General features: G+C 36.8%; 1 long non-coding RNA gene and 1 other non-coding gene across 2 annotated transcripts; one reads left to right on the forward strand and one right to left on the reverse strand.

Moving 5' to 3' along the window:
- Positions 1-5,893: 5,893 nt before the first annotated feature.
- On the forward strand, positions 5,894-9,939 carry LOC133802171 (uncharacterized). Its single transcript, XR_009877176.1, has 4 exons — positions 5,894-6,032; positions 6,157-6,224; positions 6,331-6,391; positions 9,667-9,939. It is a non-coding gene; the product is annotated as an uncharacterized LOC133802171 (long non-coding RNA).
- A 6,982-nt stretch (positions 9,940-16,921) lies between these two features.
- On the reverse strand, positions 16,922-17,028 carry LOC133802870 (small nucleolar RNA R71). The gene has a single exon (XR_009877617.1). It is a non-coding gene; the product is annotated as a small nucleolar RNA R71 (small nucleolar RNA).
- Positions 17,029-19,635: the final 2,607 nt, after the last annotated feature.

The raw sequence follows: 19,635 nt of genomic DNA on the forward strand, positions 1-19,635 counted from the left end.
GGACCAGGAAGATGTGTTGGGCTGTGTCTTGGTCCTGGTTCCCTTGTTATAGTCGCGCCCATCGAATGTTGTTGGGCTCTTTGACGATTGAGCTATTAGGACTTTCTTCTTCCCTGTTCATCGGACTCAGAATGCGCCCGGATCTCTTTAAGGGAGCCCATGGACCCATTGCGTCATGCCACGTGTCCCGAGGGAAAACAAGGATAACACTACTGATTACAAGTTCAAAGTTTGATGTCAAAGTATGGGCACTTACAATAGAATTTGATGGCGAAGTTATAAAATTCAATGTGTTTAGTTCTATTGATAAGTACAAGAGGAAGAAGGTATTGTTAAATGACCCACTATAACAATCATGACCACATCATTTAGTCGAGCTAACGACGTTAAACAAATCACTTGCGGGAGTTTTTCTTACCCTTTATTTTTTATTTCGCATTGATTTTTATTTATTTATGCCTCAAGGACAATGCTTATATTAAGTGTGGGGGGAGGATAACTATCTTATGTCTATCCTTTTTTTGCGTGTTTTATTTGTATTAGTTTTAGTAGTAAAGCATGGTTAAGTTGAAAATAATTACTTTATGATAAGATTTTTTTCTATTGTGATTGATATGATTTTAGGAGAATCATAGATTTTACATGAATTTTGTGCTCGGCTTTTGTTTTGATCACTACTTAGGCTTGATTCTTAGTTTTGAACTTTTGCACATGATTGAATTTACTTAGTTGCTAGTAGGGGTGTTCGTGGTGCGGTTGGTGCGGTTTTTCTCTAATTTTTTGGACCGCACCGCATATGTGGTTTGAACAATTTTCCAAACCGCAACCCGCACCGCATAGACCTCAAACCGCATAAACCACACCGCAAAAATGCGGTGTGGTGCGGTGCGGTTTTGGCGGTTTATATATATCGCCAAATAATTTAACAATTAAATATTATAATTAAGAAAGATTCATAATAAATCTCAAAACCATAGAGTGTTTAGCAAAATAATTAAATGTACAACAAGCTAATAAACTTTAAGCAAAACAATAAAAATATAACAAACTAATAACAAATAAAAAATGTAATATAAAAGTAAGTATTATTTTAATTAAGGAGGAATATCTTTAGATTGAAATAGAATATATGTTAGCATCCTATGAAACATTATATTTCTTTCTAGATATTGTGTATATTATATTATACTATATAAATATTTATGCATTAACTTTAAATGTAGTAAAATTAAAAAAAAATATAAAAGTTAATATATATAATGATGCGGTGCGGTGTGGTTTGAACCTCATTTATAAAATTTAAAACCGCAAACCGCACCGCGCGGTTTGGCAAAAATACAAACCGCAACCGCACTGCGAAGAGTTCTAAACCGCAAATTGCGGTGCGATGTGGGCGGTTTTATGAACACCCCTAGTTGCTAGTACTTAGAAATTTTTATGCATGCTAAGATAATATTATGATGTCATCTATGTGAGGGTCCTATAAATGCCCCACTTGTTTTATTGTAAGAAACTTTTGGAATAGATATTTGAAATAGAGTTTTGAGAGTCTCTCATATTTGGGTTTTCCATTTGTTGTCAGGAATTTGGCATGAGCAATGCTCAACTATCCAATCCACTACATCATTTTGTATCAGATCCAGGTTCTTTCTCGAGAGGTACGATAGCCACGGATGGCGTTTGGAGTGGCTTCAATGTCGACGAACATGAAGTGGAAGCCTTTTGGGCGAATAAAAACTTCAACGGATGTGAAGAAGAGATTTGACTCAATGTTGATTTGAGAGATTTAAAGATTCAAACGATGGATAATGGCGATTTCGAAATTAGAGTACCCACCAACGATCATCTTCTCCACCCTCATTTACAAGTTACCATCCATCATCACTATCACCTCCCTTTCCAGCTTCATCTTCATCTTATTTTCAATACCACCACCGTAACCCATCATCAATGTACTTTGGCCAATATACCCACTTAGACTCATTGTATTATCCAGTAAGAACAATGTTTCTTCATTTTGCAAGCTCACTCTACCCACTACCATCACCCCGACACCCATACCCCAATCATCAAACCCATCTACCAAAGCAATCGAAGTCCCACAACCATCACTATTACCTACATGTGAACCCATCAAAACCTCTGCAGCAAAAAATAACAAGCTATCTTCATACCGAAGGCTTGACTAGCCTAAGGCATGATGGAACATCGTGGCCGAAACACAAGGGTAGTCGGCAATGTGACAAAAACAAGCAACAATTGGACAAGACTCCATAGTAATTACACCTCCGCTCACTGAGTACGACACTTCCAGTGTGTTCCTTAAACAAATTTGTTGAGCAACTTGGCAAGATGAAAATGGCATCTTTGTTGGCTAGCGGTGAAATTTCATCTCTAGTACAATGCATTAGATAACTTGTTCCTCGGTTCGAGCTTCCTCACAATATCAACAAGAGTTTTTTTTTTTTGTTCCTCGGTTCGAGCTTCCTTCAATCTTTATGCGACCCTTTTGTGTGCTTCAATTTGAACTAGAGGTCGAGTTCTTTCATAGAGAGGGTGAATGTGTTGGGAACACATTTTATAGGTTTATCCAATATTTTCACATATGTTTCATATATTAAACAAATTAACATATCAAACATTCTAGAAATATGTTTCTAATGAATTTCATAAAGTAAATTAAATAACATAGTTTAAGAATCTTACTTTTACGCAGCATATATTAAGACTCATTCATTCACTCTCTCTAACCCTTGTTCCTTTTTACCACAGACTTATAGCAAGAGAGTGAATCGGATCTTCAAACTACACAAGCTTCAACAATTTCATTTGATCACCTAGACTATGATGGGCAATTCTCAACACATGAGATGGGAAAATATGGAAAAGAAAAGAGTGTATGTTGGGCAACCAAATTAGGTCTTTTTTGTCTAGTTTTTTCTTTAGAGAATAAAGGCTCTTTGAAAAACTTTCTTCACACAAAAACCCTAGACTTGAGTACTTATTTATAGCAACACTTTAGGGTTAATTTTATTTAACAAAATAATTAAAATAATAGCTTAAAAATTCCCTATATGGCCAAACACCATTGTGTTTGCCAAGCCTTGAGATTTTTCCATTTTTAAATTCAAAACATAAAAATCTTTAAATTCAAATACTATTATTTTCTATAATTATATAATAAACTGAAACTCCTATTGATTAATTAAATATATATATATTAAAACCAATTTCTTACCTTATATATGAAATGTATAAAGTTTTATCAAAACTTTATATATATAATTATAATTATATTTAAACAATAATTAATTAATTGATAACTAAATCATTTATTAAAATTAACTAATTATAATTTGAACTTTGATTTAATTCTATTTATCAATTTGACATCAATTTTTCATAATTAATAAATTTGACTAAATTTCTCTTTTCTTCTCTAAATTCTACATCTTAGTAAAATTGTCCAAAATTGACACAAAATAATTTTGACAATCCTAATTGATAATTAAATCAATTAATTGAGACTATCAAGATGATTTAATCAAAGACATTGTGGGAACAATTGACTCATGAATTAAAGCTCCAATAAGTTACCGTAAAATTATTATCGAATAATTTCACTACCATATTAATTCCCCACTCTTGAACTCATAGAACGCTTTACACTGAAAGAAGATACGTTATCCATTGTTACAACCATAATTTGTCATTCAATCTGATATAGATGATCTACAACTGAATTGGGTATAAATTATTGTTTTACCCATCGTTGTATTTTATCCTTAAATACCACTAAGTTCCTTGTAAATGATATTTTCATGAACTTTAATCACAGAAATGAGTACACAATCATTTAACACGTTGAACCAAGCTATAAGGTGATCATCATTTCACTTCTTAATCTTGAAGCTATAGATGTTCATATCTATGATCAACACTCCCACTCAATTATAATACCAAGTCCCCAATATGTAAGTATGGGCTAGTCCGTAGGGTAAGCTGGTAATGAACAAATCAAAGGATTTGAATAATACAATCAGTTAGAATACTAACCATTCAGAATTAAGATTGAATTGAGTTATGGTCAACTTTATGATATGACTATATTAGATAATAACGTTACAATTACTTATCTATATAAATTCAATATCAGTCCAGTCCGATATAACAAATACATTCGATCTTATCTACTTTGCTAATGTTTAGGAAAGAACATAACATTACAATGTATAAGTAGATCATATCGTTGATTGGCAAGTCAGTGTAAATCTTGTGTACTGACTAATCTTAGGACTAACTTATTTTGGACATATAATCATACTTATATTTCACTGTGATTACATAACTATAAATATGATTAGTTGTATGCTCGAGATTTAATAAAAGTTTATATTATTCAAATAATCATGAAAATAAAACATGTGAGTAAAGTGATTGACAAAGTCAAAAAATGATTTCTATTCTTTTATTGATTATAAAATGATATTACAAAGAAATTGAGTTTTAATTAGGGCATAAAACCCTAACAAACTCCCACTTGCACTAATTGAAACTAATGTCTTAATTCTACTAATCTCATTTCCTTGATATTCTTATCAAATGTAGCTTATGGCAGTGTCTTTGTAAACGAATCCGCAAGATTGTCTTCATGTACAATCTTCATAACCTTCATGTAACTCCCTACTAATCCAGGGTCATTACACTATGTGTTTAAAATTGTGCTTAACTCGTTTAACGAGCTTTTTAAACTCAAAAGTGTAATTTAAATAACATAAACGTCCAGGCAGTAAAAATTTTGGATAAAAAGATCAAACTTTTCATTAAGTCTGTAAAATAGTTACATGGGATCCCAAAAAAAAAATCCTTTTAAAAAAACATAATAACAAATGCAATTGTACAAACAGTCGACCTAAGCGACAAAATTCAGACTTTTACATTGAGCCCTTGATAAATCTCAATTGTGGCAGCCGAACAGGCCGAACATGTATGCACCGCTCCCATTCCCTGCAACTCATGGCTGATCATCATTCACCTTGTCCTTACCTGCACCACAGAGCACCCATGATCTGAGGCCCAGCAAGAAAACCCCACATGGCATAACAAATATCCAAATAATCATAAGTAATAAACAACATGCATCCCATATAATATGTAACATCCCGTATATTGAACACCATTGGTAGCCGGTTAGAGCCGGTGAAGAATTTTGTGAAATATTATTTCGATAAATAATATTATGTGAAATTATGTTATTTTATGAATTTTATAGCCATTGTGCTAATTTGATAAAGGGTTTTGGCCTATGCAAAGAAAATTGGTCTTGCGCTGAGGGGCAAGCCCTAATAACGGAAAAATATCGGATTAGGTAAAATGAGGAATACTATGGCATAAAAATATTTGGCAACTAGAACTGTATAGTCGAGCCAGTAAATTTAAGAAAAATTGATTGAGGATTTAATTTCAATCTACTGGGCTTAAAAATGGAAATTCTTACCTAATCCTCTAAGGGCAATTTGGTTAATTTGAGTAAATTATTAAAATTATGTTCTATGTGACAAAATTTATTTTTGGTCACATTTATTTTATTTTAGCTTGGAGATATTTAAAAACTATAGGGTAAAAATTTGGTTAAATTTGGAGAATGAAATTACCAAAGGGTCGTGGAGTGCATTAGAAGTGAGTTAAAAGGGGCAAGGACATTTTAGTCATTTCCAAAGGTGGAGAGAGGATGTGATGGGCAGCTAGCGTATGTCCTATTGTACTCAAGTGTCTATGAAACCTACCCTAGGAAGAGTAAGAGGCTACCTCACCCATTGGCCAAACCTCCAACCATTTCCCTCTTACACATCCAATCATTATTTTTTTTTAATTTCTTTTTTTCCCTCAAGAAAAAAAAAATAGCTCTCTCCATTCTTCTCCTCAAAACCGATAGCTCCCCAAGCTCCATGGCTGCCATTTTCTCTCCCCAAGCTTATGCACTAACTCTCCATTGAAGGAAGGGGAGAAGCTCAAGAGCACACCAAGGAAGAGTAAGTTCGAACCCTACTCCATTTTTTTCTCCTCTCTTCCTCTTCAAACCCGAAATCCTAAAGGTTTTTACTATGCATGCATGTGATTCTAATAGAAATTCATGGCATGGATCTTTCAAACTAGGGTTAAAGAGAGGTGGTTCTAGGAGAATCTCAAAGTTGAAGCTTTTTGGTGATCTAGTGAAAACAAAGGTAAGAATTCTAAAGTTTTTATATTTTCCACTCATCTCCATCTTCTACCCTAACACTCTTTTAAAAATCTGCATGTGGAATCTTGGGGCTTGATTTGACTGTATAGAACACAAGGAGGAAGTTTGAAAAGCTAAGGGAACCTCATCTCCAAGCAAGAACCATCAAAGGTAGATTTTTGGTTGGTTTTTGAGTTGTTTTTGGTTATTGATGTTAGATCTGGCTGGATAGGTTGTTTTTTTGGTTTTTGAAGTTTATTTTATGCTTGAGGGTTATCTTGTTTGATTTTTTTATTTGCATGCATGCATGTTTCTAGGGTTTTGCTAGTTGTATTTATTTTGCTAGAATGTGAAAAATTGCATGCTGCCAAGTTTTCATGGTCTGACTTCCAATGGGTCAGATCATATCCTACTACCTCTGTTTGTGAAAATAATTTGTATGGTTTCATATTTATAGGTGATTACTTGACTTTAGGCTTTGGAAAATCGAAAAAAGGTGTTTTCAAACCTAAGTTATGAACTTTTTGGCATCTTGATGCAATCTGGAAAATTTATGGGCAGCATGCACTGCCTAGATTGTTTTTAATATTGGACATGTTTTACTAAGCCAAAAGCCATGAAATTTGGTAAACTATTAGTTTAAATATGTATAAGGATCATAGAAAATATTTAAAGGAAAATGCGAAATTGATAAAGAGTAATGGTTTTTCGAAGTTTGCCTTAATAATTTGAAAATGAAATTTCTAGGCAGCAAACACTGCCCAGATTATCTTATATTTTTTAATGGGTTCCCCTATCATAAAAATTATGAAATTTTGAGAGAAACTAAATTAGATATGATTAAAGATCTTGGTAAAATTTAGAAACAACTGGGCTATGGTGTAAGAGAACTAATTTTTCAAAGAACCCTAAAAATCTGAGAAAAACTCCTGGGCAACTAGCATTGCCCAGATTTCTTTCAATAGTTTAATGGGTTTTTCCATCCCACAAATTATAAAACTTGGTGAGAAAATTTTTAAGATATGTATCAAGGCCCTGGTAAAATTGTAGATTAAAATATGTCACAGTTTAAGAGTAGTAATTTTTCTAAGTTGTCCTAAAAACAGGAAAAATTAGTAATTTCGAACCTTAACAAAAAAAACGAGTTTTGGGAGGTTAGTTCTCCTAACCTAAATTGAATTTTTGACGTGAGCTTTCACCTAGTTCCCATCATTAGGACACATAATATGTGAATAGAATTTTAAAGGGTTGTGGTTAGCGAACCCAACATAGAATATGAGCTTAAAAGCGGGATTTTTATCATGTTAAAATGAATAGTGAAAAAAAAAAAGTTAGGTTCGGAATTGGAAATGAAGTTGTTTTCAAAAATAGTTACAGTTTTGGATATCTAACCAATCCCAAATTAGCTTAAGGTTATTGAGAATTAATTTTTACCATTTTCTAAACTCGGGGTCCAATTGCCCTTTCTTTTCGAAAATGACGTAATAAAGATCCTAGGTTATGGAATAAAGATGGTAAAAATGGGAGTTTAGTTTTATAAAACCGTATATCAAAAAGTATTATCATTAACGGATAATAAATTGTAAAAGGTTGAAACGCAATATTTTTGGGTAAAGAATGGAAAACGGTAAACTCTGTACTTGAGTAAAAAGTGGGTAGTTTTCTAAGGTTTAGAGTTGTTTAAAATTCCTTTTATAAGTAACCAAAATACGCGTAATACAATTGAGAGAGTCATCTAGAGATAGAATATTAAAATGCACAGAGTAGATAGCATGTTGAAGTAAGGACGATTTTGTCAGAAAGTATAAGAGAAATATTTAGTGTAGAGTCTCTAAGAGAACTTTATTGAATGTAGCTATCATAGAATATTAGCTATACGAGTATGCCATAGTTTAATCCGAGTATGCCATATTGGCTACAACATGAATATACTAGTGTGTGCTTGTAGTAGTAGATTACACTAGTTTTGTTTGGGTCATTAAGACCAGGGTATGCTTAATGCCTACTCTTGCAATGCTTTGGCATTCTGCGGATAAATGGTAAGTAGGTTTTGGTTGAAGCCATATCCTTATCATAATATAGTCCGGGTTGGAGCCAGGACAATGGTAATATAGTCTGCATTGGAGCCAATACAATGGTAATATAATCCGGGTTGGAGTCAGGACATGGTAAGTATATAGTCCGGGTTGAAGCCAGAACAATGGTAATTGTTATCCATAAAATTAGCATTGATGATGTGGCAAGTAATCCCTGGACACGTGGTTGACACTTGGAAACGTCTGCTAGAGTATCGACCAGAGGACACATTAGAAGCGGTATAAGCCTGTCTTACCCGCGACCAGTCTGGTCGATGGTTCCGTGTACAAGGCGACATTTATGGGAAGATCTTTATGCATCCCGAATTTATCTCACACAATCTCCTGGGTATCCGATTATTCAGGAGAGAATATCTGTAACAATCTTTTGTAATCCCCCTTGAGCCTATAAATAGCAAGAGATAGCTCAAGGGGAGGGGACTTTTGGCTTTTGAATCATTCGATACTATAGTAATTCTCCTAGGAATATTGTATTGTTCTTCAGAGATTAGTGAAACTCATTGAAACCCAGTTCTTTGATCACTCTTCTGATTTTTATATCAATATCATTCTAAGTGGACGTAGGTCATTACCAGATCCTGGGGCCGAACCACTATAAATTACTGTGTCTTATTTACTTTTGTCATTACGTTCTTCTCATCTCTTTCATTCATATCAAGCATATTTTGACTCCGTGTCAGTTGGCCAAATCTTGGGTCAACAGTAATATAGTCCGAGTTGGAGGCAAGACACGGTAAGTATATAGTCCGGTTTGAAGCCAGGACAATGGTAATATAGTCTGGTTTGGAGCCAGGACATGGTAAGTATATAGTCCAGGTTGAAGCCAGAACAATGGTAATATAGTCCGGGTTAGAGCAAGGACATAAATGTTGGAATTGGGTTGTGGCCCGGATCCCTTGTTGATAATTTAATTGCTTAGTCATGATTTGTGCTAAATATAATTGAATATTTTGAGAATCTTTTGAGTGCACGATATTACGATATGAGTGATATATTGTATGTTCTGGGAATTTGCTAAGTGCAGGTTATTGTGTTAAGTATGAACTTGGTTGTTAGAAACAACCAAAGTTATTGTTTGATATGTGGTTATCAATGTTGGATGCTCTGGGAAATTTCTGAATGCAGGTTATTTTGTTATGTATGAACATTGGTTGTTGGGCACAACCAATGTGCTTGATTTTCTGTTAGGACTATTATTGAGAATTGTATGATAGGGTTGGAAAATTATCCAATAACCTATGACCGGTATTTGTAACTAGCTTAGGGTAACCCGTTATTGGGTTTAGTATATTTGTGTGCAATGTTATTCTTACTAAGCGTTTTCGCTTACCTAGTTGTTTCATGTTGTAGGTAAGTGCAAAAGCAAAGTGGAGCAGTGAGCGCCAGAGTCTGATTGTGGATATGTACATGTGGTCTAACCTGGGGAGGTTTTGATGGAGCACCATTTTGAAAAGAAACATTGGTTGTTATCTCTTTTATGACATTTGTTTTGCTTTAACTTTGTAAAAGAATAGGTGTAATTCTGTTTACTAAAACTAAAAGTGTGCGCACACAATCTTCTTAAAAGTTTTTTTATATGGATTTTTGGTACAATGAATTAAAGTAAAAGTATAGATTTCTGCATGTTTTGGTCTTGTATGTTTTGAGGGTTGTTACATAATAAATGCATTCATTCCAAACACACAAATCATAAACAACTTCACATTAATTTTCCAGCAAGTATAACGACTCATGCCGAGTAGATGCATATTGCACCTTTATAATGGCCCCGCCACTACGGCGCACATTGCACCCCTGCAATGGCCCCTCCACTGATGGCTACATTACACATGTAGTGCCGATATTGACCTCAAGGCCGATAATGGCCTCCCGACCGATCAAAAATCAGCAGCAACCATTCATTACAAACGTTTATAACAACAAATGCCGATATAGAGCAAACATTTACTTTAAACAGATTCACAACACGTCATACTCGTGTTCAATAATCAAGGGTCGATCGATCACAATCATAAACAATTAGTACAAGCATGTACAACAATATAGGTTCATGAAAAGCACACATTACCTTAAATAGATTCATGACACGGCCATCCTTGTGTTCTACAATTGGGGCGCATCCCCTACACTCGGTGCAAGTGTTTGTTTTCTTGCCTCAAGTCCTAAGCGATAAAGTAAAGAAACTACGAGCACGTTCATTTCCTCCTGAGCCTTGCGGTAACCTCCTAGTCACAACATAACAAGGAATAACTATCAATAAATGAACCAAAAAAAGGCTCCTGAACCAAGTCCGAGCCTCCGAGACTTTGAACTCTACTAAACCGGGTAGTTAGAACCACTCCCGAGCCCTCAGGTTTGGATTCCCGCAACCCAAAACACAATTTCCCACCTTTCCCCTATTTGAGTCGCCGCGCACCCCTAAAAGGGCAATGGCACTAAACTAAGCAGAGAGCCCCACGCCCAAAATCCATGCACAATTACCGCGGCGCAACCTGCCAAGCATCACAATGCTAAGTCAGTTCGAGGCACCTCCTGCCTCGCTGAGTTCGTGCGGGCCACAGCGGCCCATGAACAGCGTGACCCCGCGAACCTAGAATTTTTTGCGATTTTAGAAATCGCAAATCGATTCAACCCACAACAAAAACATCATTCAACCCATTTTTGAGCCTATCCAGACCACAAACCAATAGTACCACTCAGAAACATCATAAAGGTAACATCAAAACACATTAAAACTCCTCAAAATCCTCAAGCCAGAGACTACCCAAAAACATACCAAAACAACTCAAAAAATTAAAACATACTTGGATTACCTTATAGAAATTGAACTCATAGCTAGATTCCTTAGCCTAGCAGCTCCTAATCCTCAACAGCAAGCCTCCAAATTCCACCAAGGATGTCTCAATGATCAAGATTTGAAAGTTTTTAAAAATTCCTCTCAAGAGAAAACTTAGAAGAGGGAGAGAGAGAGAGAAAGAGAGAGAAAACCTATACGGGAAAGAGTTACTAAGCTCTAGAACTTAGCCTTTCTCATGGCTGAGAAATGACTAAACTGCCCCTGCCCAATAACTCATTCCTCAAAGCCCATGAGGGCAAAATAGTCATTTGCCCTAATTTCTCATTATCCTCAAAATTTACCACTGATTCCCAATTAGATCGAGTTAATCTCAAACAATCACCAATTTAATTCTCATTACCAAATAAATCCCAGTAATATACCAAATTAGTAAAATATCCCCTGGGCTCAACCCGAGTCGGGTATTTAACCCTGTTGTGCATTTTTCGCCAAATTTCTCACTAGGATCGCCTCGTGTCGAATATCGCAAATATATCCACATAATAATGTGGTCCCACTCATAAGCATATATATTTACAGATATACCCTTAGTGGGTCAAAATTATGGGAAAAAGCCTTTTTTAACAAAAACGGGCCTATAAGCACATTTAATACACTTAAACATGCATAAGCAGTCATATCATGATATAACTCATATAATCCACATATTTATTTAATCAATTACCACATAATTACTCCACCTAGTGACATGTTAACCAAGGCACTAAGCCTTATTAGGAATTTTGGGACGTTACAACTATCCCCTCCTTATAGGAATTTCTTCTTCGAAATTTATTCAAACATCTCGGGATACCGGTCCCGTACATCTGACTATAACTTCTAAGTCGTTTCTTTACCTTGTTATTTCTTTATAATGTTCTTACTAACATGACGGTCTTATTCCTTAAGACTTTATTCTTTCCATTCAGAATCTTTACTGCCTTTCTTCACATGATATTTCTCATTGAAATTCCAGCGTCTCTTAACCCAACAGGTATAGCGCTTGATACATCTTTCCTTAGCATCGACATATGCAACACCCTATGAACCTCCACCCATGCTGGGGTAAGGCTAATTTGTAGACCCCTGGCCAATATATCTTTGATAGGTGATCCTGTGATAGAGAACCAACCCATTATCCTTACGCCTAGGATCGATTACTATAGACTCTTTAAATATGAGAATCATCGACGCTTCGAGTACGATCAACGACATCAGTGTGTCATTTGGCAATGGACGCATTACTTGACAGAAGTCTTTGATAGGGCGAACACATCCAAGTGACGGAGAATGCGATATTTTGGCACTTGTCTGAGAGGCTCAGCCCAAATATGGTTTCGACACCGACGTTGGCAGCTGGTTTGCACCACGTGGGATGACTTCCGTATGGAGCTCGAGCTAGCATTTGGGCCATGGATTGACCTATCTCCATGGTTGATAACATGCCTTCAGGCAAGGCGGTAGAGCTAGAGGAGGATCCCGAGCAGTCAAACAAGTATTCTGATATAGAGCTGGATATGTTGATGGATAGGGTAGATTAGGTTTTGTTGTAAAAGTCTTGTTGATACTTTTGTAAAGACTTTGCAAACCTACTAATTTGTAGAACTTTTTAATAGTGGTAGTAGGCATATTTAGAACCCCCACGCATAGTTAGGGCTCTCTTTTGTATTTATCATTTTGCTGACTAAAATTTTATGTCATGATCATTTTTTATTGCTAGGTATCGCCTTGAATGTCATGACCACCTATTTTGAGTTGATCGTTATGATTTTCTTTCCTTTTCCTTGTGTGCAGGAAACTTGTATACTAAAAGGTTTTGAACATTGTTGTATAGAGACTCACGATGGTGCCTAACACTCGAGCCAGGGGAGGTTGAGCTATTAATCCACCAGACCCAGCCGAGCGAGTGGTCGTTGACCAAGATGTAGGTCGTGGCTGAGGCAGAGGAAGGGGTCGAGGTCGAGGTCGAGGACAAAGAGCACAGCTGGAACCAAATCTGGCAACTCAGATAGAGGATCTGAGAAGGACTGTGCAGAAACAAAATGCGACAAATGCTCAAATGTTCAAGACATTGATGCAGAGATTCCCAGAAGCACCACACAACCCCGCACCCCCAGCACCTCAGGAAGACGTTCCCGAACAACAGGAATTCCCAGTGCAAGAAAACCCACTGGTGGGAGCAAACCCACCAGCTAATGCATCTAGGACAGAACAACTGAAACGATCTCGGAACGATTTAGCAGGCAAAATCCACCTGTGTTCGAAGGAACTTCAGACCCCTTGAAGGTAGAAGAATGGGTTAGCACTCTGGAGAGAATCTTTGTCATTGCAGCGGCTACTGAAAGGGAAAAATTAATATGTGCATTGTATATGTTAAGGAATGATGCTCGCATCTGGTGGGATATTGCTAGGAAGGGGCGTGATGTTGCACAGATGGAATGGGCAAAATTCCTGACCATGTTCAATGCTAAGTACTACAACCAAACAATGATAGATTGGAAGGTGGTTTATTTCACCAACCTAGTCCAAGGGTCATCTAGCGTGCAGGAGTACGTGCGTAAGTTTGACCAACTCTCAAGATTTGTTCCAGGTCTGGTACACACTGAAGCCAACCAGGTACACAAATTCATGAAGGGGTTGAAAAAAGGAATAGCTTAATTCGTGGATACCAGGAAGACCAGCCCGAATACTTATAATGAAGTCGTAGAGTGAGAAATTCGCCAAGAAACCTGGTTAGTACAAAAAAACATGGAGCCCTACAGAGCTGAAGAACGAGCATATGTTCCAAATGACCGTGGAAGATACTTTAACAACTAGAGCGGACCTTCTGGGAGGTTTTCATCCAGAGGCAATTGAAGTATGGGGAAGACCAATACTCCAGGAAACTCTCAGTTTCCTAATGGTGGAAATAATAAAAGAAGGATGGAGCCACCAAGCCAAAGTTCAAACTTCAACAAGCAGCCAAGGAGAGAAAACAATTATTGGCCGCAGTGCAACAAGTGCAATTAGCACCACCCAGGCGAGTGCAACAACAACAATTGCTTCATCTGTGGAAAGCCAGGTCATTTCTCTAGGCACTACCCAACTCATGGTCAGAAGGGAGGAAACAACCAACCAAAGCCAGTAGGAACTGCACCACGAGTCTATACACTCATCCAGGGTGATAAAGGAGTTGGGACTTCCGACATGGTGTCAGGTTAGCTTCCTGTGGCTAATAACTCAGCATATGCATTGATGGACACTGGTGCATCCCATTCTCTTATTGCTTCATCTTATGTTGATAAGATAGATAGGGAACCTGAGCCTATGGCAAATGTATGTGGTGTATCATTACCTTCAGGGGAGGATATGATGGTACGGTCTTGGGTTAGAGTCGTACTAGTCTGGGTAGAAGGTCGGGAGTTGTAACGCCCTGGGTAACCACGACCGTTACACTGTGTATTTTAAATAGTGCAAGACTTTCTAATCAATTCATTTGAACAATAATGTGCTCCTAAAGTCAACTATCAAGTTAGAGTTAAAAGATTTTGGTCATAAATGGTTAATTTTCATTAAAACAAATGTTTGGTACATGGGATCCCAAAAATAGGGTATAAGTGATAATTTACAACCCTCAAAAGTTTAATACAAACAAAAGCCACTCTAATGGAAAAACACAAGTTTTAGGCCTCTATCTCTGTACTTTCCCTCGGTCGTGGTGGTCAAGCGGCTGAGTATGTACACTTCGCCCCCAGAGCTCTCCAACTCACGGTTGGTCCTGCTTTCTTTTGCCTTTACCTACACCACGTAGCACCCGTCAGCCAAGGCCCAGCAAGAAAACCATAAACAGCAAACACAAAAACAGTAGTAGTATCCAATCAATCTTGAAACAATCATTCAGAAACTCAACAGACTATAAGCATCAAGCTAATAATAGTAAGCATGTACTTTCAATAACATATTTTAACTAGCAATACAAATGCTCAGAGTCAGCACCCTTAGGCCGAGCCCTCTGTTTACTAAGTTGACCCTGGCTCGCTTAGGCCGTGTCTATTGTTTATTTAGCTGACCCCGACTCACAGTGGCCAAGCCGCATCCAATGCGCTAATCTTCAGCCTCGGCTCCCTTAGGCCGTATTTTAACATTTCTCATAATAATAATACAATTACATAACACATATATCCATATACAGGGAACCTTAGTCCCAAACACAACATGGGTGCAATTTTCTTACCTTGAATTCCCAAGCGGAGGATACAGAACGGTGTCGAGCACGATCCTCAGTCTTGAGCCTTAGAGATAAACCTCAATTGTTGCTTGAATCCTCGCAAGCTTTCTAAGAAACGAGTTTTAGGCTCGTTTATGGTCTAGTTTTTAGGTTGGTTTTCGTCAGTTTAGGGTTATTTTATTGCAGAATTATGCTCGTTTGTTCATGTTTCAGTTTTTCCATGATAAGTTGATGAAAAGGGTGGAATGAAGTGAAAGTGGAAGAAAATATAGTTAATTTGGAGAAAATCATGTGTTTTGGGGTCGATATGTACGAGTTTTGATGCTGTCAATAGCGCTATAGTGCTATCAAAGGGCCGCCATAGCGCTAGGAATGATATGAAGGAGCATGTCGAGTTTGGAAGTAGCGCCCCGGCGCTACAGCGCTATCAAGGCCAAAATATAAGCGCCCCAGAATAGGAATAGACTCAGTCTATATGTCAAGTTTATCACAGAAATGTAGAAAACCTGCATATAGACTGAGATCTTATATCTTGAAAAAGAATAGGAATCGATTATATTAACCTGCTATTAGAATAGAAAGAAGAGATTTAGAATTTATTAGTAAAATTAATAGAATGAAAAGTTGATGAAATTAATTCCTAGGTTTTTTTTATTATTGATTAGTTGATTCATTGTTTTGTTTTCAATTATTTAAATTATGTTCATAGTTTAGAGTATTCATATCAGTTTTGATTATTCGTCTAAATTTTAAATCACCAAATAGAATTTGAAAATCAATTAGTGGTATTTGGAAAGCAGTCTTCGTGGGATCGACACTCTACTTATTATATATTACTTAATTCGACCACGTATACTTGCGTGTTAAATTTTCAAAGATCAAGTTTTTGGCGCCATTGTCGGGGACTTAAATTCCAATATCACAGTTAATTGTTTGTTCTAATTTGGTAATTTTATTTTATTTTTATTTCTGTTTAACATTTATTTGGATCAAGGTTCTATTGTGTTTCAGGAATTGTTAGTATATGTGAAGCATTAGACAAAAAGAGATTATACCAATAGATCTGGAAATTGAAAGAATGTGCAGATAGAACCGGAAAACAAAGAGGAGATTGGAGTTTACCATGGCTAATAATTTTGGGAAACAGTGCTAATAATGGTCAAGGGGTTGTAGACGTTCCAAGGGATCAAGGACCAAGAACATTGAGAGACTATGTACTTCCTACTGTTACAGGAGTGCACTCATGCATCAGACCTCCAACCATTGCTGCAAACAATTTTGAGATTAAGCCAGCAATCCTTCAAATGGTCCAATCAACTGTTCAGTTTGGAGGTATGCCAACGGAGGACCCCAATTTACACATAGCTAATTTTCTGGAGTTATGTGCTACGATCAAGATGAATGGGGTGAGCGATGATGCTATAAGATTGAGGCTATTCCCATTTTCACTAAGGGATAGGGCGAAGAGTTGGTTGATATCCTTGCAGGAGAATTCTATTACTACATGGGAGGAGTTAGCTCAGAAGTTCCTTGCCAAGTTCTTTCCTCCAGTGAAGGCTGCAAGACTAAGGGGAGAGATCAATAATTTTTACCAAATGGAAGAAGAGTCACTGTATGATTCTTGGGAGTGATTTAAGGAATTATTAAGGAAGTGTCCACATCATGGTATAGAAAAGTGGATGTTTGTGCATAATTTTTACAATGGGTTGAATGGAACAACTAGAACAATTATAGATGCTGCGGCGGGAGGTGCTTTTATGAGTAAGAGTGCTAATGAGGCTATGAGCTATTAGAAGAGATGGCGATGAATAATTATCAATGGCCAACTGAAAGGGGACAACCAAAGAAGGTGGCTAGAATGATGGAATTGGAAGTTATATCAATGCTTACAGCTCAAGTAGCAGCCTTGACAAAGCAACTACAAAAGACTACACTACCATCTCAAGCTATGCAAGTTCAAAACCTATATGAACTGTGTGGTACAACCCATCCACCCAACCAATGCCCTGCTCTAGATATGAATAACATGCCCATGGAAGAAGTACAAGCTAGAGGGAATTACCAGAGACAACCCAATAATCCAAATTCCATGTCCTATAACCCAGGTTGGAAGAACCATCCTAATTGCTTGCGGTGGACTATGTTTCTAAATGGGTAGAAGCTGCAGCAACTCCTACTTGTGATGGGAAAGAGGTACTTAGATTCCTTCACAAAAATATCTTCGGCACCCTCAGAGCAATTATTAGTGATCGAGGAAGTCATTTTTGCAACAAGTCATTCACTGCTCTTTGTGCTCGCTACGGTGTTCATCATCGAAAGGCGTTGTTTTATCATCCAATTACGAATGGCCAAGCCGAGGTGTCAATGCACCCATAGCATTTATGGATCTTATGCATAGGGTATTGGGTGAGTATCTAGACAAATTTGTGATTGTGTTTATTGATGATATACTCGTATACTCACGAAACCAGGGAGAATGCGCTCAACACCTGGAACTAATCTTACAACGATTGCATGAGAAAAATTTGTACGCCAAGTTCTCCAAGTGCGAATTTTTGTTCACTCAAGTGAGTTTACTAGGACACGTGGTGTCAAGAGACGACATTGCAGTCGATTCGGACAAAATCAAGGTGGTGAAACAATGGAAAGCCCCAAAGAACGCACAAGAGGTCCGCAGTTTCTTGGGTTGGCAGGGTATTACAAGCGCTTTGTGGAGGGCTTCTCCAAAATAGCTACGATTATGACCGCACTGACCCGGAAGAGCTTCAAGTTTGAGTGGACAGACAAGTGCGAACTGAGTTTTCAAGAGTTAAAAATCATATTAACAACTGCTCTAGTGCTTACTATCCCAAAAGGCACAGAAGGTTATGCCATTTACAGTGATGCATCAGGTCAGGGACTCAGAGTAGTATTGATGCAACACGGGAAGGTGATCGCATATGCCTCCTGACATCTGAAAAATTATGAGAAAAACCATCCAACTCATGACTTAGAGTTAGCAGTAGTAGTGTTGTTGCGAAAATTTAAAGTTACGCAAGTATACGTAATTACTTTTGTAGTTTATTTTAGTAAGACCGACCTCGTTCCCACGGAGACTGATTATCAAGTACCAATAGCCTATTTTATTTTCTGTTTGGTAATCAAAATTGAAATTTTTAAAACTAAAAATAATAAATAAAATAAATAAATGAAGAACAACAAAGAACAATAATCTTGCAGTAAACTTGATTCAAATATTATGAGAAATTAGGGATTCTATTCTCCTCTACCATCCACTTTATTATTCATGAATACAATCACAAAGATAATTCTTCTCACTAAGATGAAAGACATGTAAAAGTGTTAAATATTCAGGTTAAGAAATATAAAACTCGACCTAATGCAAATTCTCTATATTTCTATGAGAAATTTAAACAATAGGAAGCAATGAACTCGGCCCTAAATCACATAGACCAATTTGATACTCTCGTTCTAAATTGAAATCTATGTCTATTCAATTTTAGCATATCCAAACCTCACTTCTCAGATTTTTTTATTTGAATTCATAAATAGCATGTAAAAGGTGCACAATCAATCACATACACAATAAACACAAATTGAATAGATCTTAGTTGAAGAAGAAATAGAAAACTTGCATTAATTCATAATAAAGCTTCAAGAGATTCAATTAAAAACCCTAAATAGAATTTAGTTCATGTTCATCACTAAGAAATCCATAAACATGAAATTAACATACACTAAAAGTAAAAAGAGAAGAAAAAAAAACTCTAAATGATAGATCCAATCTTCATCCAAAGCACTCCCAAACCTTTTCTCCCAATCTACGTCCGCCAAAAGTGCCTCCTTTTCTCTCCTTAATCGTGATTTAAACCTAATTAGCATTTTTTTAAACATGAAATGATCAAACACCCTTCATTAAAAATCTGCATTTTTCACATTTCTAGACATATCCTGTGGTCGCAGGATGTTATTCCTGCGGTCGCAGGAATGCCCTAGAAATGCCAAAACTTTTCTAGAATTGCGACCACAAGACAACCTTTTTGCGGTCACAGAAAGTGCTCCGAAACACTGTTTTCCACCAATTTTTGTCCTTTTGTCAGTTTTTCCACCATGTTTCCACACCTAAGTCACCTAAGCCCTTCGACACCTAAAAACACACAAAAAACAAGCATAAAATAGAACAAAACAAAACTAAACACATAATACTTTACCTAAAAAGACATAGATAAACGAGTCTAAAACTCGTTTATCAAGTGTTCGCATTGAAGATCTGGAG

The sequence above is a fragment of the Humulus lupulus genome, chromosome 9 (genome assembly GCF_963169125.1).
Source record: "Humulus lupulus chromosome 9, drHumLupu1.1, whole genome shotgun sequence".
NCBI lineage: Eukaryota > Viridiplantae > Streptophyta > Magnoliopsida > Rosales > Cannabaceae > Humulus > Humulus lupulus.